The 18,494-nt window shown below is 36.7% G+C and overlaps 1 protein-coding gene and 1 long non-coding RNA gene across 2 annotated transcripts in view; one reads left to right on the top strand and one right to left on the bottom strand.

Annotated features, from left to right (window-relative positions):
• LOC145671887 (urea transporter 1-like) overlaps positions 1–18,494 on the bottom strand; it is a 174,208-nt gene that overhangs the window by 49,313 nt on the left and 106,401 nt on the right. The window lies entirely within an intron of this gene.
• LOC145671888 (uncharacterized) overlaps positions 1–18,494 on the top strand; it is an 82,476-nt gene that overhangs the window by 556 nt on the left and 63,426 nt on the right. The window contains exon 2 of the long non-coding RNA XR_014128555.1: positions 8,974–9,099. This is a non-coding gene — a long non-coding RNA (uncharacterized LOC145671888). The remainder of the gene's footprint in view (positions 1–8,973; positions 9,100–18,494) is intronic.

An 18,494-nucleotide genomic window follows, 5' to 3' on the forward strand; every position in this document is an offset into this window, starting at 1 on the left:
AGAACAGAACCCAACCAACCCCTGCGGGGCTTCTAACCCGTTACTACTACTACTATACTGTTACTACTACTACTACTACTACTACTACTACTACTACTACTACTACTACTACTACTACTACTACTACGGATCCGTATAATAAAACTGCACGATAATTTTAACTTATTGAACTAAATAAAGTAGATTAGCCTCTCTACCTGTCTTAGTGCTTTTTATAAATGCTGTATTGCTATCATTTACAGGAAATTCTACATTGTGTTTATATTCAATATAGAAATAAATTGTACCAATTTGAAATATTATTCCCAACTGCACCCTATTTAACTTCTAGAAAATTCTTCATAAATCTGGCGGGTCTCCACTAGTGGGCAGGCCGTGTCAAGTAACGACTTCCTTTTTTATAAAGTAACGTTACATCCCATACATCCCTCTTTTTTCGTTATTGTGAAGTATCAGGTAGCTAGAGGTTTTTAAGAGTAAGAAAAAAATGAAATGAAATCTTTGAGTTTTACATCCCACGATTATGCCGGTTAGGCTAAAGGAGACGGTGATTAAGAGAAATGAATGAAATGGTGGAATGAAGAAAATGAAAGGAAACGGGAGAACTCCGAGAAAACCCACGAGGACGGTGTTTGTCTACCACAAGGTCCATATGGCGCGAGCTGAAAACGAACCAGGGACCCCAAGCACTGAAGTTGAACGCTCCAGCACTGAGCCACCGCGCCCCCTTTTTAAGAATAAGAATAGGTGAGTATAGGAACAGGAAGTTTTAAGTTATAACTACATCAAATTTTGGAACAGTGATAAAAGGATGACAGTTACAGTTCATTCCGAAATAATTTAGTAATTTAAGAATTCTGTGACCTTCAAAATGGTGTATGGGGCAAATGAAATATGATTGGTGAGTGAAGAGATTTGGCAACTATGTTTCGATAGAATTTACTGTAGCATGGAAAAAGACATCCGTGCAAATTGTAAATGTGGAATATTTGATGATAGGATCAAACTGTACCAGGTGTTTTTAAAAATATATATTTTATGCTGCCGTGTTGTTGTTAGGAAAGAAAGTGCATAGATAGGCTCTACAACCTTTACAGTACAAATCACTCCAAGTTTTGAAATCAAAATAAGGTGCATATTTTTGTAAAACTTCAATAAACATTGATATGAAGATGGTTCCATGATCAAATAACATAAAAAAAGAACATAGACCATTGTGTACATTGCGATTATTGAAGAACTAGAAAGAAAATAATAATAATAATAATAATAATAATAATAATAATAATAATAATAGAAACGAACAGCACTATACTGAGAAAATAATTAAATTAATAATAAAATATTGTCTATCAACTAAAAGAATCATTTTACATGGAATGGCGATAGTGCTAATAACACTTTTAAATGTTTTGTTTTGGCTTTGATCGCTACACTAAAAGTACAGCTGGTGGAAAGCGTAATTCCTGTAAACAGAGGAGGCTAAGTTACGAAGTTCAGAAGCTAGGTTACTTCTTTATCTTTCACGGTCAATAATTATGTTCAGGTGAATTCTTTACTCCTAACAACAACCAGCGGCGTAGCGTAAGGGAACGCCGGTATGCCCGGCATCCCCTGTTAATAACAAAAAATACGTATTTCATTATATATAAATTGTTTACTTGTAATTATCACAATTATTTCCACTACAATCTTCTGGATGTGCTCTCTCGCGTTACTTTGACAAGCGGAACCTACGCATGCGCGTCACTCAGATACACATTTTCTGTCTTTCCTCTTGTCGTATGCTATGCTCCTCGGGCATCCAGGCCTACTGCAAGCAACGGGGTTTTCGTCTGCTTTTTCTCGAATGCGCATGCGCAACTACTTGCTTTCCACTCCTCTACACCCCTTGCAACTCAACATTTTGCTTTAGATGTACGCTGGCGTACTCAAGTATTTCCAACTCTATATATCTTGAACTCAGTTATAGTTTCTGTACAGAACGTACGAGCGCTAACATAAGGAGATAGAACAAAACAGAAATGGTTACTTCAATGCCTTTTTGAAGCATGCCGGTTATGTAAATAATAGTATAAAAATAGTTATGCTTTATCGTAATTAAATACATCGTAATTTAATCGTAATTAAAGGCAAACTATTAATCTTCATCATAAATACATGGTATGTCCAGTGGCGTGGCCAGGAACTCTTTGAGGGAGCTCACACACACAAGCATCACGGTCACCGATCTGGTAGACCAAGAGAGCCAGCATTCCCCGCCCCTCGCAAAGATTGCTTGGGCCCTTCAGTCATTGGCACATATCCCGGGGGGAAGAGGGGGACATGTTCTCTCCATCCGATTTGAAATTGTGATGATTTGTATCCGAATGCCACAAAGGAAAGTGAGATGAAATTGAGGTCCCTGAACTTGTTTCATTTTTAAAAAAGAATCGTATTTTTTAATATTCCATTGTCATTAATTATAGTTAGTCTATTTTCAACTATTTGTTTAATTCCTGTAACGATTCCTATAATGCTACTGAGATCATCGTCATTTTGCTCAAATAAGAGTATTGTTGCACCATACATAATTAATTTTTTTCATAGTTTTGGGGAAGTCATTATTTACATTATTACAAAACAAGTGTCCTAAAATTTTAATGTATATCATTGTGGATGCGTAAATAGAAACATATCAATTATAAATATGCATGTATTCAGATTTCAGAATGTGTTCACGGTACTGATTTGTAATACTGATACGTATCACAATTTCATCTACATCGCCTGGTATATAATATACAACAGGTTCACCTCAGAAATCAGATTCATCTATCGTAATATGAGTCTCATCTCCCCTCCCCCAGAATAAGTCTCAAATATGCTCTCCTCCCTCAAATCTGCCCTCCTCCCAATGTTGAAGATAACTTCGCCTTTCTGATCCTCCACAGCATTGTTTTTCAACTTCAAGAATATTTTGAACATTGCTTTAAAAATATGGATACGGTCTTACCCGTTTCCCGAATGTTGAAAACAGATTTGCGCCCCTGTCTTCAGTATCTGGATATCTGACAACGAAATACATACACAGAAACAGGCCCCCAGAGTTGGTTTAAGTGCTTTCTATTTGCATCTTCAAATGATATGCGTATACGTATACACTCAGGACCATATTCACGAAAGGGGGACTAAGTTCCGGACCCAAGATGACAAAGTTGTAGGGGCGACTTTTTCAAGAACGAGATTGAAGTATGGTATGGGGAGAAAGAAGCTGCCCATGGGAACTATGCTGGAAACAATGTTTATACAACAGTGGGGCCGAGATTTCTCGTCACAACGGTAGTGGCAAGAAGAAGCTGAGACAATTGCTTATTGGCTTCTAATGTAATCCACGCACTTGCTTCTGTATGCCCCACTAGGCCACCAATTAGGGGGCCTCCCTTCTAAATTTTTTATAAGCCTATGTTTCCCATCGGTATAGCTATGCATTGCTAATTTTAGTAGTATTGTATCGCACAAGCGACTAACTTTGGCATCCCCATTTCGGAATACCACGCTACGCTACTGACAACAACCACTATTCATGCTACGATATAAAAATAGAACATTTCTTTCTGAGGTATTTTCTGTTCCTTCTTTTCAAATACGAGGTACGAATCAAAAGTACGTGCCGTTTCGTTCTAATTTTCACGAACAAATAATACAGGGAACAATTTTTCAACAAACTCTCCTTCTTTATTGATACACTATTGCTATCGCTCCGCCCATTTTGTGTAGCATGTGGCATAGACATCTTTGGGAATATGTTACAGATACTGGAAAATAGCACTTCCCCGGGATAATCTACTGGCAAAATGACGTCCACGAAGAGAATCCCTGAGGTTTGGGAACAACCAAAAATCACTCGAGGCTAAATCTGGTGAATAGTGTATGTGTGTCAGAAGTTCAGTACCGTGGCCAGTCAAGAATTAGGTCAGAACATTAGCACAGTGTGGCTATTTCATTCTTCATTGTCCATGTGAAGAATGAAATTGTCATTGCCATTTGTGGTCGTTTCTCAGTTAATTTTAAACATATATATGTATATATATATATCCAAAAGTATACGAAAATATGATCTTTCGAAACAGAGTGAGAAAATATCACTTCCGGGGAATTCCAAAAGATAGCGCAGAGCACCTTCTCATCGCATGCCACCTGTTGAAATTTTTTGGGAGATGGGGAATCTGTGTGTTTCCACTGCATCGACTGTCTTTTTGTTTCTGGATTCAATAAAGGAATTTATGATTCATCCATGGTTACAACACTTTCCAAGAAATTGCGTCTCTCTTTTCTGAAGCGTGTCAAATTTGCTACACTTGAACGAATCCTTGCCTCTTTTTGATCATCATTAAGCATTCGTGGAACCCAGGGAGAAGAAACTTTCCTTAGGCCCAGTTCGTTTGTAATTATTCATTCTTCTATTCCCGTTGTTAGCCCTAGTGTATCAGAAATCTCTTGCATGATGACACGCTATCTTCCATGATGAAATTGTCAACACGAACAATGTTAACGTCCGTTGATGCTGTGTTTGGACGTCCAGACCTCTGCTTATCTTTTACACTCGATTGCCCTGCTTTGAACTAACGCACCCACTTCGCAACAGCGTTTTCTGTAAGTGCACTATCACCGCACACATGCTCCAATTGGCGACGAATATTAGCTGCACAACGTCAGCTGCGGTGAAAAATTTCACAATTATCCGTTGTTCTTTAACCGAAAATTCTGTTCCCGGGCAATATCAGAATACGCCTTACTTATGACTCAACTGCTGTCACCTAATAAACAAACCTGGACTGCTTAGAGATGAAGAATGGAGGTTTCTGACGTCAGAGTAGTTTTTCTGAAGTGACAAAAAATGTGGGCTTTAGCATAAAACGGCACAAACGTTTGGTGTTCACCTCGAACATAACAATTAAAAAAAAATTCAACTAGGGCAACAAATTCTTGTTCACTTTATGGAAAACAAATCACGTTAAATGTACAATGACAATTTGTGACTAACATTTCTGTCGAGCAGACTTTGAGAAACCATTGATGAACTAAATTTTGATTCGGAGAAGCAAAGCGGTAATCACTTGCAAGTTTGTCTAGCATATTTAATGCAGCTTTCTGATGAACTTTTGTTCAATAGCAAGTGCAACTAAATGCATCAGTGGCTTCTCTGTGAAAAGGTTCGAGCGCCAACATGTAATAATGCGCTTGTGATCCGGCTCTTAACATTGCGTTTAGTATAGGTGAGTAATTTTTTATCGGAAAATTTTGCATAAAAACTAAGGTTTCAATTATGTGCAAATTTTCATTGTTTATATCACTGATTAACCTAAACCGCAACTGTTGCAGTAGTTTTACAACAGCCATTTTACGGACATGCATTAAATATCCTTTTTACATGGCAACAGCGCATAAACTTTTGCCACATTTTTGCACCAATGGATAAATGTTGATGCATACTGCCAAGGGCGCCCATCAGGGGGGCAAGGTGGGGCGATCGCCTTCCCTAGAGGAAATTGTACTTCAGAATATCGAAAATCCAATAGAATTTTTACATTACTTACAGCAAAACTTGAAACTATATTTGAAACGTCACTTATACTTGCCCCCCCTTGGAAACCACAACATGGGCGCCCTTGCATACTGCATATATACACAGGGATTCTGGAAATTCCAACATCTCTAAGTGAATCACTAGAATGGTTTCGATCTTCTATTGAGTTTGATAAAGAAGTTGGAAAAGGCTCAGGAAACTCACAGGAAAATCAGTTTTCTGCAACTTAATATTAATTTTTTTCATTTTATAGTTTTAATTTTACATTTCCAGTACTTTCTTTCGTTACTACCAGGGGCGCCATTTCAGGCTTCGCTTAAGGAGGCAAGAGCACCAGCGACATACGACTTTCACGTTTTGTACTAGTATACTAATAGACAATCGATTAAAGTATATGTATTCCTCAAACTCTTGGGGAGAAATTGCTCTTCCTGCTCCCTAAATGACGCCCCTGCTTACTACACAAAAATGTTACAAGTTTATCACTGGTTATGATCTCGAAAATATCTACATAGAACACGCTTACATTTGTTTCAAGTCTCTGATCTTTATCGTTCTTGGTTCAAAAGACATACGCAATCAAAGTTTGGGTTTCGCAACTTTACGGACAGGCTGTAAAATTCTAAGCTCTCACCAAATGTAAAAACATCAAAATATCAATTTTCTCTGTCTGTCTACAATTTCTAGGTGTCGTGGAAGTCTTTGTTTCCCTCTTTTCCTTGAATCCGAGGATGCATGTTCCCGCAGACATATCGACCACACTTCTTGCAAGTTGTAGTTAGCCGTGTCTTTCGGGATGTATAACCAGGGTACAGCAACGACGTGTAGCTAGATGATCTGAATGACCTGTTGAGCCTTTTCCAACTTCTTCATCAAACTCAATAGAAGGTCGAAACCATTCTAGTGATTCACTTAGAGATGCTGGAATTTCCAGAGCCTGAATACTTCTTCTTTCTAGCTGTGGAAGGACTAATTCATGACCAAGCTTGCGAAGGAAAAGGTAACTTCTAATGCTGTCCATTTCCAATCCAAATCAGTTGGGCATTAATGCAATTTCCATTATAGCAAAAAATACCATCATTGGTCAACGCTGTATGTTTCTAGCAACACTAAGTTGCACATAGTTAAACAACGTCAACTCCTAATTTGATCCTGTTGTAACATGTCACCATCTCCGGTTTAGCAGCTTTCCCAGTTTCTTCGTCTAATCACATCATCAAAATACTGGGTCGATATGACAGAAATGTTTCGATTTCTTTTCGGTGCGTAAGACACAATTGTACAATTCTCACCAAAGATAAATATGCTTGAGTTGATTGGTCAATCCTTCACATTCAGGAGTTCTAATAGAAGCTCTTTTCTTTCTTTTTCTTCAAGGTTCCCACGAATGAGATTCGTTTATCTTTGGTTCAGAAGCCAGTGTCACATCGTAAAACCAGTTATCAGTCGTTTCTTCCCGTGCTATAGATAGGTTCTGCCAATCTTGTAACGACTTCAACAGATTTGTTACTCTCCTGATAAAATCCTTCAGGCTGCTTGCCGGTATGCATCTCTAAAGTGTCAGTGTAAAAAGCAGCTGAGTCACACATTGAGTAAATTTTCACATAGTATTTCGCAGGTTTAGAAGGAATGCTGCTTGAAGCGGCAACATCCTCGGAAACTTTCAAGATTTTCACCTATAGTGACATTATATCCAAGGGAATAACCCTTTACACAATGTGGTGCGGTTATCAAAACGAAGACATCTTAGAAATAATTTCAACCTTCTGAGGTTCATTACCAGTCTGAATATTTACATCCATAGCCACCAGCATCCTATAGATCTTCCAGTGACATCCTGTTTGCATGTCTACCTGTCATGTAAAATAATCCCAAAAAAGATTTAATTTCAACCAATCCTGTAAAATTTTGCGTCACGTTCTCGTTCAAACTTTCTTCAAACTTCAAGACGAATATACTAGTTTGCGAAGTTTCGTAGCATTTCATTATTGAAAATATTACCCCAACAATCAGTTACTGATTTAGCTTGTCGTACTTGACAAATTATACCCGGGAGGCATGTTATAATGGTCTGTGGCTGAGCACGTCGGTTCTTCTTACGTGGTACCTTCAAACATTTTGAAGTCTATCTTTTTCCAAGGTAATAAAGATTATAATTTGGATCAGGTTCATCCTTGGTTCCACTCTCTTTAGATTCGGAATCACTTTCTGTCTCTTTTTCAGCCTCTGTATCAGCATCACCATCGAAATCAATGTTGTTTTCTCCTTCAATATCTAATATTAATCTCAAAGAGTTTCCTAAATCTATTGGATTCTCAATTATATATCGGATTCCCTGTCATGGTGATGAACCAATAATTAAAATAAAATAAACAAAAGTTACATTTGATTTCGACAGTAAGACAGTCAGTCGCAATGTGTAAGTCTGATAAAAACGCGATTCAACTCTACATGACCTAACAATAAAACAACTTGAGCAACAGTGATGTCTTTCAAAGTCCGACACAGGAAGGTATTGTTAGGGAAAATAGTCAACAATCGAAACTTCAGAAATAGCGGTAAATAACAAGTGACTATCAATCTTATACACATGCGACCGACCGAAGGTTAAATTACACAGGAAATCAGTGAATTTTCTCTCAAAACTTAAAATAAAACCCTAACCCACTAGGAAGCTCTACAAACGTTAGCGCTGTCGTATGAGCCTATGATAAAGCTTTGCTCGTAAATACCATTTTCCTGACACATAGCCGGAAGAATCAAATTATACATATGTGAAGTCATTTATCTCTTGTTTGTCAGGCTATATAACATTCTTGATAACTAACAATTTCCATTTTAAGAGAAGAATATGACTTTTACAAAAACTCTTCTTCTTCTTCTTCTTTTTTACCATTAGTAAGATGACAAGATTTCTGAAAGACAGAAAAGTGACATTATAATGTATGAAAAGGGGAGTAACATACTTTAGTTGGAAACAAAGTGAAGCATATAATACTTTGAATCCTAAATCTAAGTTAGATTCGGTCTAACTTATTAATGCAAACGAAGCCCAAGATGAGCTTGATAATATTGTAGCAATTCTACTTAACAATACCAATAAAGGTATTTACCCTAAAATAGAACGCTTTTAAAGGTTTTTTGGCAATGCAGTAAACTGACATAGAGCTGCAATTTGCTACATAAGCTCAGGAGCAAAAGTGCTAAAGCACTTCACACTGGACGTACGGTAGCAACCTTAGTTTTTTTTTAATTCTGTAAACAAATCCAAAATGCTTTCTTGTGGTGCATTTATCTTAATTAAATTTGACCATAATCGAATAAACGATATGTAATTTTAAATATAATATTGTATCTCAGTTTTATCCAGATCCCAAATTACAATTTTGTTTTGTTTCCAACAGTTGAAAATTTACCTACGTCGAGATGTTTCTGTAGGTCCACGTCTCATATAACTTCTGTGCTGAAAGGGACGCTAAACTTCAATGCAATCAACCAATCAACGGTTACTGTGATTTACTGAAACAACTGTGAGTACAAAAAGGACTATTTTAAATACAATATTGTCTGTAATTATTAACCTTTTTTTCATATTTAAAGAAATCCAGCTTTAATCTTGACTACCACAGTTACAAATTCAAAAGTAGGATAGTGAGAAAGTAACAGCTATGATTGAATCCTAAATTGAAAGTGCAAGTGCATAGTTAAGAAATATTTAGAGCTCTTTTGATATGAACGATTCATGTAAAACTTCCATTTTTAAAATTTAACACTACAATTTTACCTAATTTGTGCAATACTGCATTATTTTATCACGCATGAAAATCACATCCTCCCCATTCAGACTGTTTGCCGAAATTTCTATACTTGTAATGAAAACCCAGTTTATGATGAATTGGAAGATAAGAACTTGAGGAGTATCCCACATTTTAATTTTTGAGGAAAACGTACTTGAGGAAATAACCTGATACCCACTGCATAATAAATATTATGTGATAGCCAGCGTTGTCAGATACATATTCATATTAGTATAGTGCAAACACTTGAAAAAAGCGCAACTTACCAGGTTAATATGGCGCTGAACTAATACTAACCCTTAGAACAGCTCAAATGCAACGTGGAATGGAGCCACAGAGATCGTGAATGGTAACAAATGGTATATTACACTATCCCGCATGCAATGCATCACTCAGTTTCGTGCGAGAGGCTGCAAGCGGGTTCATGTCTCCACAACGGATCACAGATGTTCACGTCCGGAGATTGGGCGGGCCAGGGAAGGTGTTCATTTCTATGTTCCTCACAAATTCACGCAATAGTTCCAGCTGTATGACCGTGCAGAGTATCATCCTGGAATATGGTGTCCTTGTCTGGAAGCAGTCTGTACCATAGGATACACACGGCCCCTAAAATGATGACAGTGAAGTGACCGATACGTGTCAGTACAAGACCCATTGAAAACTATGATATCGCGGCCCACAGAATGACAGAACCACCGCCATGTTTCACGGTTGGACGGACATCGCGGATCATACGCTTTTTCGGACGTCCTCATACATAAATCGGCCCGTGGTTTGGATTAAGATGAACAATGATTCATCCGACCACATCAGATGTTTCAGTTATAATTCGTCTATGTTGCATCTTCCTGGTACCATTCACATCGTGCCAAACTTATGATTCTCTATCAGAGGTTTTGCTCGTGCAGCTCGACACCATATGTTCATGTCATGTAACGCGTGGCAAACTGTGATTGTCAACTCAGGCCATGAGAGGAGCAGCTTGAGTTTCTCCACCACTTGCACCACGATCGCACGACGATCCTAAGTGACAATCAGTTTTAATGCTCGGTGGAGCAGCTACTGAGTTTGTTTGGCTACCATTGGTCTCCGCCATTTAGTTTTGCCGTGAGTTTTATAGGCCATCATCAACCCTCGTAACACACCCAATATACTTGCCACTTCTATCAAGCTCACACCGAGCGCCAACAATTTGCCCTCCGTGGAAATCAATAAGGTAGCCTATTATACACTCTCAGTATCTGCTCAGTTCACTATACCCTGCAGTTCTACTGCTGCTCACGTAGTACGGAGGTTGTCTTAAAACACCACCACCAACAGTCTTCAATACGGTTGCATCTTGACCTTTGTCAACCCAGACATCAGACGCGATCTGTATGTATTTTATGGAAGTGCATATGTTCGCATGTTTAAACCCTCCTGGAGTAAATGTCTCGCATAAAAGGACAGGTAATTCGGATCCAATTTTAGTAGTAGGGCTCATTCTACATAATGATTGTACTGCATAAGGACGAAAGCAAAATTAAATAGTTCTTAGGAGCAAAATATTCTGAAGCGCTTTTGAGAACATCATCCCAAAAACAAACAAACAATAAAAATTGCTCCTAAGAGTGAAGAACTTCTAGATTTTATTTTTAACCTACTACTAAAAATGGAGAATGTTCTAAACTCATTCCATTTATATTATATTCTGGGTATTTTCAAGCATAGATGCATCAATTTTGATGATTCTTTTTCTTCTTTTTTCTTGTTTTTTTGTTTAAAAGAATATAACTTTCCTATGGTCCCATAAAAAACTAGGATCTGATTGTAATATTTGGCCGTTCAGCACCGAGGCTATATGAGATGTGGACCTACAGCTTACATGGGATTAACCAAATGAGTTCTCACCGAGAATTTAACCCGAGTCTCCCACGGCAAAGGCGCGTACACTATTCACATAGTCATAAAGGAACTGTAATAAAGGAGTTAGACCATAAAAGACATCAACGGATGCTGTGTTGAAGTAGATTACAATTTCTGTAAAAAAAATTTATAATCATTCCAGAAAAGAATCTTTGACTTGTGTTATAGGATTGTGAATTAATGGGTTGTTGATTTTATATATTGTAGGATTGTTGATTTTATTAAGTACGACCTCGTATATTGGAAATTGTGACAGCCGTTTCTTGATTTTTTTTCAATTTTTCCCTTCCGGTAATTTACTCTTATTTTGGTAGTAGGAAAAAATCGAAGAAGTTCCCTGGAGAATCTTATAAATATTGTAAGTTTAAAATTTGGTTCAGATACATTTAACGTCATGGCCCCTAACCGTGTGTATATTCAGACACCCCAAAATTATTTTTTAGATATGTAAGGGGCCATGAAATGATTAAATCAGCTGAAACTTTGAATTCGATATTTCATTCACCACCATATTGTCTTTTCAGCTATCATCGCTCCAAAATAAATCATAAAACTTAAAAATGTAATGTTCCACAAGAACACCATATATTTATCTTAATATTGCTGTGTGTGTAATGTATTATTTCTTTATATACTGTATGTTTGGAGAAATTAAAATACTGGCCACGCATGAATCAGAAAATGCTTGAAAGCAGCTGAAAACATCAAATCTAGAACAACTGCTGGAAATAAGTTAGTAAATGATTGCCTTCATTGAGAAACCTTTTCCAATTCTCCTCATTCCAACATCTTTTTCTTTCTGGAGGAGAAAAGATCTTGCTTGTCACACTGAGTATGAATCGAAATTGAAACATTTGAAAGTTTCAACCTGGCCGGGATTCGAACCCGGGCCTGCAGAATATAAGTTCAATACGCTAACCACTTACCTACCGCGTCACTTAACCTTTTATCTAAACTTTTAGCTAGTTAAAATCGTTGCATGTAAGACTATTCAAACTACTAATGCTCGTATGAGACGTTCCTTATGAGTGTCACAATGACTTACTCGAGATTTCCTTTTTTAACTCAAAACCAAGTTATATAGACCTTCGTCAATGAGGAACATATCACGAAACGTTCTCAAGTTGAGGCTATCTCATCGTTTTTAACTGCTCCCGATTTACATTACTACTAGTCTTCCTCATCGTAACTTCTAATTTTCAAAGAAGAAGAGCCGGTAGCATTTACGCCGATCCCAAGAGTTTCAGTATTCGCGCGCTACCCTAGCCAGCTGTTTGAAATTGGTCAAGTAAAATGTATAGAAAAATTTGAGCAAGAGCACAGAACCTAACCAAAGTAGATTCGGGCATCATCTCCTCATCATAAATATTCAAAAGTGTCGATAATTTTGACATTGTAGCAGTTTCTAATGCATGGATGGTCGACAGTTTGAATAATTGATACACCTTCCTACGCATATTAATGATCTTGTAAATGACACAGAAGAAATACGATAATATATGCAGCTATGAATTACTCAGCTTTGTATATGGAAAAGAGAACATGACGTATAATAAATGTTTTCCGCTGTTAGAAATGCTAATGTGGCAAGCAAAATATAAAAGGACTTTTAGGAAATAAAATATGCAGATCACACACGTATAACAAGGTAATATAATGTTGTTTTATTTATATACATGACATGTAATACGGCAGCGGATATTGTCGTTGGAATGGGTGAAAGAAGATGCTGGAAAATTTGCTGGAAATTTGCTCTCAAAGATAATTATCGTTGGAATAGGGGAAAGGATAATCTTTAAGTTTCCAGATTATTTCAAGGGTATTAGGCTTATATAAATACCGATTTATTTGCATGATGTGTACACTTACGAAGAAGATCGTATGAAGAACAAGTGTTAAGTTTACGAAGAAGATATTTTACTACTACGAGAGACTGGAAAATTGGTAAGTACTAACTTTGTAGTTTTCTTGTTTTATACTTGTTCATTTTTATATGGGAAGTGACATTGGAAATGAAATACTTGTAAAACATATTGTAATTGTCGGGAGTATAAGGGGACGGAAGTGTTTGTCTTTTATCGGGAATTGATTGCGAATTTTCCGGCATTGAATATCATATGACTCGATGGACTTTTATGGAATTATAACTTGACTAAGATATAGTATAATGTAATATAGAGGGTACAGGGAATATAGATTATTCATTGCACTGGGACTCGAACTAGGATTCTCCCACGTGGAGAACCGTACGCTAAACCTTTTTCTTGCAGTGCGGAGTTTTTAGTTATATATAGCTATGAATTGTGTAACATAACAGGCATATATAAATTATATGTTAAGGACAAACTTATACTGAACAGGAAATTAGCAGAATCTGCTCCAGGAATCGAACCAGGGCGTCCCCAAGCGGAAAACAGTACGATAAACCTTTTGCTTAGCAGGTTTTGTTACTTATATGTAGCATTGAATTGTGTAAGACGAATAACTGGTATTTATAAAGTATATGTTAAGAAGGAAGTTATATTGGATAGGGAGTCATGACACTACCGGCAATCAAAGCAGGGATGTTTAACGTGGAAAACCGTACGCTAATCCTTTTTTATGCTTGCACTGCGGACTTTTCAGTTATAAATGGTATAAATTTTACTGTATAAGAACAAACTTACATTGGACAGGTAGCAGAATCCGCACCGGGAATCGAACCATTACTCTCTCACATGCAATGCCAATATGTTTGGGAACGTTGGTGTTACTTTGAATTTGAAAAGTCGTAATACAGTAACTAATTGCAGTTTTTTCTGTTCTAAGCGCTGAAGCAAATAGAAAGTGATAGAAACGAGAAAAAACAGAGCGACAAAAGACGCGGATTTCAATTGGATCATTAACTAAACAAGAGATAAACTAATATTCGGTAAGTATTATTATTATTATTGGTATTATTATTATTATTATTATTATTATTATTATTATTATTATTATTATTATTATTATTATTATTGTTTTCAAAATTTTGTTTGTTTTTAGGTTTTTATTCATTATATACATATATTGAAAGCACTTTTCGTCTTGTATTTTACAGAAAATGGAGTTTAATTTGAAGAGGTCAACTTTATTGATGAAGCATTTTTCCAGGGAAGACTGAGAGGCTTAGATTGTGCTGATCGTGTTTTACATACTTGGCAGCAAGCAGATGATCTGCAAGCAACAGAGTACATTGGGTGTTCCGAAATTGTAAGTGATCTACTATAGTTTTTGTACCTATATTTTAAGAATAATCAATATATTATACTGAATAATGTGCGCTCAGCAACGGATATTATTGATCTCTTTCACCACGGATTCTTTCGTGAAGATCGATTGTATGATGCGGCATTTATGTCATATTTAAATTATATGGCCTCTGAGAAGGGACAGTTAAAGCGAATTAGTGATAAATGTGTATCTGAGTTCTTTTCATTTACGGAAAATCGTGAAAGTGCTCAATCAGAACATAATGATGATGACTCATTCCATATTGATTGGGCACTATTAGATGAAATTAATTTGGATGAACCATTACAAATTCAAAATTCCGAAACAAATAACGAAACGGACTTTACAGAGATGTGGCACCAATTGCAAGAAATTGAGGAAGAAAATGCGCGTGTGGATCGTCTGAATAATGCACATTATTCAAACGATATGCGGCCCACAACTTCTCAGCACCCCCCATTGCGAGGGCATGGAGGGAATGAAACAGTGTAATATATTTGAAATTGTGGGGAGAAATGGAAAGAGTACCCGCGTGTTAATAGGAAAGGGGTGGAAATTATTATAAAAACAACGGCGCAACATGTAATAAGAAAGCCCATGGATTATATAACATCCGTGATGGATTATGCGCTCTCTACCGTTCTGAGGGATACATGACCCCACGATTTTGTTGGTTTAAGAATAAATTCCAACAGACCTTTTGAATAAGGAAGTATTTGTTTCATGGCGAAAACGTCAAAATTTGAATACCGATGTGGTTCTTATAACGGTGGAGAACGTACTAAATAGGAAAGAATCATTTCTTTTAGGGAATCAAATAGAATTCCGGTTTGACATCGTTGATGATTTACACGGACAGGGTATACCTAAACGCGCAGCGGTAAGAAAATATGCAGAAATGAGTATTTTTTGAAGGATCATGTGGTGGCCGCAAAGGCTAGTGATTTCTTCTGTCTCCCAAAATCCATATTATATTGGCTTGCAAAACATGAAGAAAATTATCGTTCACTATACAATATGACCCTGCCTACGCGAAAAACATGGCAGAATAAAGCAGAGAAATTGTGTAAGGACGCAAAAATGTACGTTGAACGGAAACAGGGATTTGATTTGGAATATGTAGTTGCTTTTCAAAATTATTTATTGAAAAAGAATTATCAAATTATAGTATATGAACTACAGGAAGATTCCAGAACACCTGTGGTACACAACCCAGGAATAAATGCGGAGAAAATGATATTTATTTTGTATCAGAGAGGGGAAACTGTGGGTCACTTCCAACCCATAAAGAATATTAATTCATTTATGGGTAAGAGGAATTTTTGCTTTTCATGCTTGGAAGGATTCAGATCAGAAAGTAGTACTTACCAATGCCCGATGAGATGTTCGTATTGTGAACATTCCCATATTATGGAAAATAATGCTAAATTGGTACATTGCACATAATGTAATAGAAACTTTACTGAAGGCACTTGTTTTAGTAACCATTTAGCACTGAATAAAGTAGAGAGATCCACATGTGATTACGTCAAATTTTTTAAATCATGTGGTGTAATTTACGATATGAGAAAAAGAAAAAAGCTCATGTATGTGGCGATTACTATTGTAGTCTTTGTAAAGTGCACGTAACTCTTGGTCATCGATGTTTCGTTCAAAACTGTAAGCGAAAACGCACTGATTTTTTGTACATTATATTTGATGTGGAAACAATGTTATTAGCACCAAATGAGAAAGATGAACGGGAGCATGCTGTAAATTTGTGTTGTTTGAATGTATGTTTTTACTGCATAAATACTGGAGTAGATAGTTTGTGTTTTAAGTGCGGAGATAAAATAACCGGGAACTGTATCTTTTCTTTTACAACCATGGAGGCGTTTATTGAACATGTGCTTATGGAAAGGCCAGAGTATCAGATCATTGTGGCACTTGCTTACAATAATTCGCGATATGATGGTGTATTTTGTGTTCGGACACTTATTGAAAAACAAAAAATAACTCCTCATGTTCTTATGCACGTTCAAAAGATATTTCAAATCAGTATCAGTAATCGATTTTATTTTCGGGATACATTTCTTTATATTGGTGTAAAATTATCCAAATTACCGAAAACATTAGGATTGAATGTTGAATTGGAAAAGGATGATTTTCCATGCCTTTTTAATACATAGTAACATCAAAATTATGCTGGAGAACGGCCGGCATTGGATTACTATGACCCTGACTCACGTAGTACATCAGACCGGGCAGAACTTATGATGTGGCATAAAGAGCGAGTACGGAATGGTGGTATTTTTGATTTTCAGAAAGAATTGTTAGAGCACTGCCGGAACGATGTGCGTATATTGGCAGAGGCAGTGATTAAATTTACCTCTATGATTGAAGAGAAAACTAATGGTATTCAATGTTTTATTTCCAGCACAACGATCGCCAGTCTAGCAATGTTGACATACCGGTGTCATCATTTGATTCAAAACACAATTCCAGTTATTCCTCCAAACGGGTTCCAACTTACTCAACAACAGAGTATTAAAGCATTAAAGTGGTTGAAGTATATGGAACACGTAACAAACAGATCTATTATTACTTCAAATAATGCGTTGGAGGAACGGTTTGGGAGATATAAAGTCGATGGTTTTGACGCAAAAACAAACACGATATACAAATTTATGGGATGTTACTGTCAATGCTGTAAAATTTGCTATAAAGATAATAGAAATAGCATTTTATGCAAAGAAAATGGTGCGTACAACACTTTTGAGAAGAGATACGAACAACTATCTGAAAAAACTAGGTTATAATTTAATAGAAATTTGGGAATGTGAATGGGATGCAATGGTAAAGCGTGATAAACATATATAGGATATCCTCGAACAACGGTGCAAACATATTCGTGATTCTCTCATTCCGAAATCTGCGTATGGAGGAGGTAGAACAGAAAATTTTAAGTTATATGTAGACTGCAGAGGACGAATATGTGGTTTACGTAGATGTCATATCCCTGTATCCAACTATAATGTGTAAACGATTCATGCCTGTGAATGTACTAAAGTACAGAATGGCCCCAATTTCCCCAATGTGTGGAACATTCATGGACTTGTAAAGTGTAGTGTTCTTCCACGCTCAGATTTATATTTTCCAATCCTCCCTTGTTACGGGAGGCAGATTGATCTTTGGATTATGTAAATCGTGCATGGACGAACAAAATGATGACGAATGTACGCACATAGATCTTGAACGTATCATTACCGGTACGTTTTGTACCCCCGAACTGCACAAAGCATTAGACAATGGGTATGAGCTAACTGAATTTCATCAAATATGGGAATTTGATTTATTAGACCCGGAAAAAGGTGTTTGTGAAGGATTATTTAGCTCATACGTCATGTGCTTTTTACAAATGAAACAAGAAGCTTCAGGCTTTCCTTCTGAATGTAGTACAAAAGAAGAGCAGGAAAAGTGTATTGAAGAATATTTCAGGCAGGAGGGGTACAGTTAAATTATGAAAACATTGGATATAATCCAGGCCTGCGCAGTACAACGAAGCTGTTTTTGAATTCGCTGTACGGGAAATGGGGTCAAAGAACAGACATATCGCAGTGCACAATTGTTGATACAGCGGAGGATTTTTTGAAAATTTTAACAGATCCTAAATATGAAATTCAAGCTGTAACACCAGTTGGTGAAAATCATCTAATTATTCAATATAAAGACTGTGAGACTGAAAATATCTCATTAACATTTTCAAATGTTGCGTTAGCGGCGTTCATAACATCATGGACACGACTGTGGTTGTATGACCCACTAACAAGTGTTGGAGAACAGAATGTAATCTATTGCGTTACGGACAGTACCATGTTTATACGAAGAAAATATGAGCAACTTCCATTAAAATTTAGTTCTTATTTAGGTGGGTTAACAAATGTAGTTCCCGAGGGTTGGGGAATACGTAAAGTAATAGCATTAGATGCAAA

Source organism: Thermobia domestica, chromosome 15 (genome assembly GCF_964235325.1).
Source record: "Thermobia domestica chromosome 15, izTheDome1.hap1.1, whole genome shotgun sequence".
NCBI classification, from domain to species: Eukaryota; Metazoa; Arthropoda; class Insecta; order Zygentoma; family Lepismatidae; genus Thermobia; species Thermobia domestica.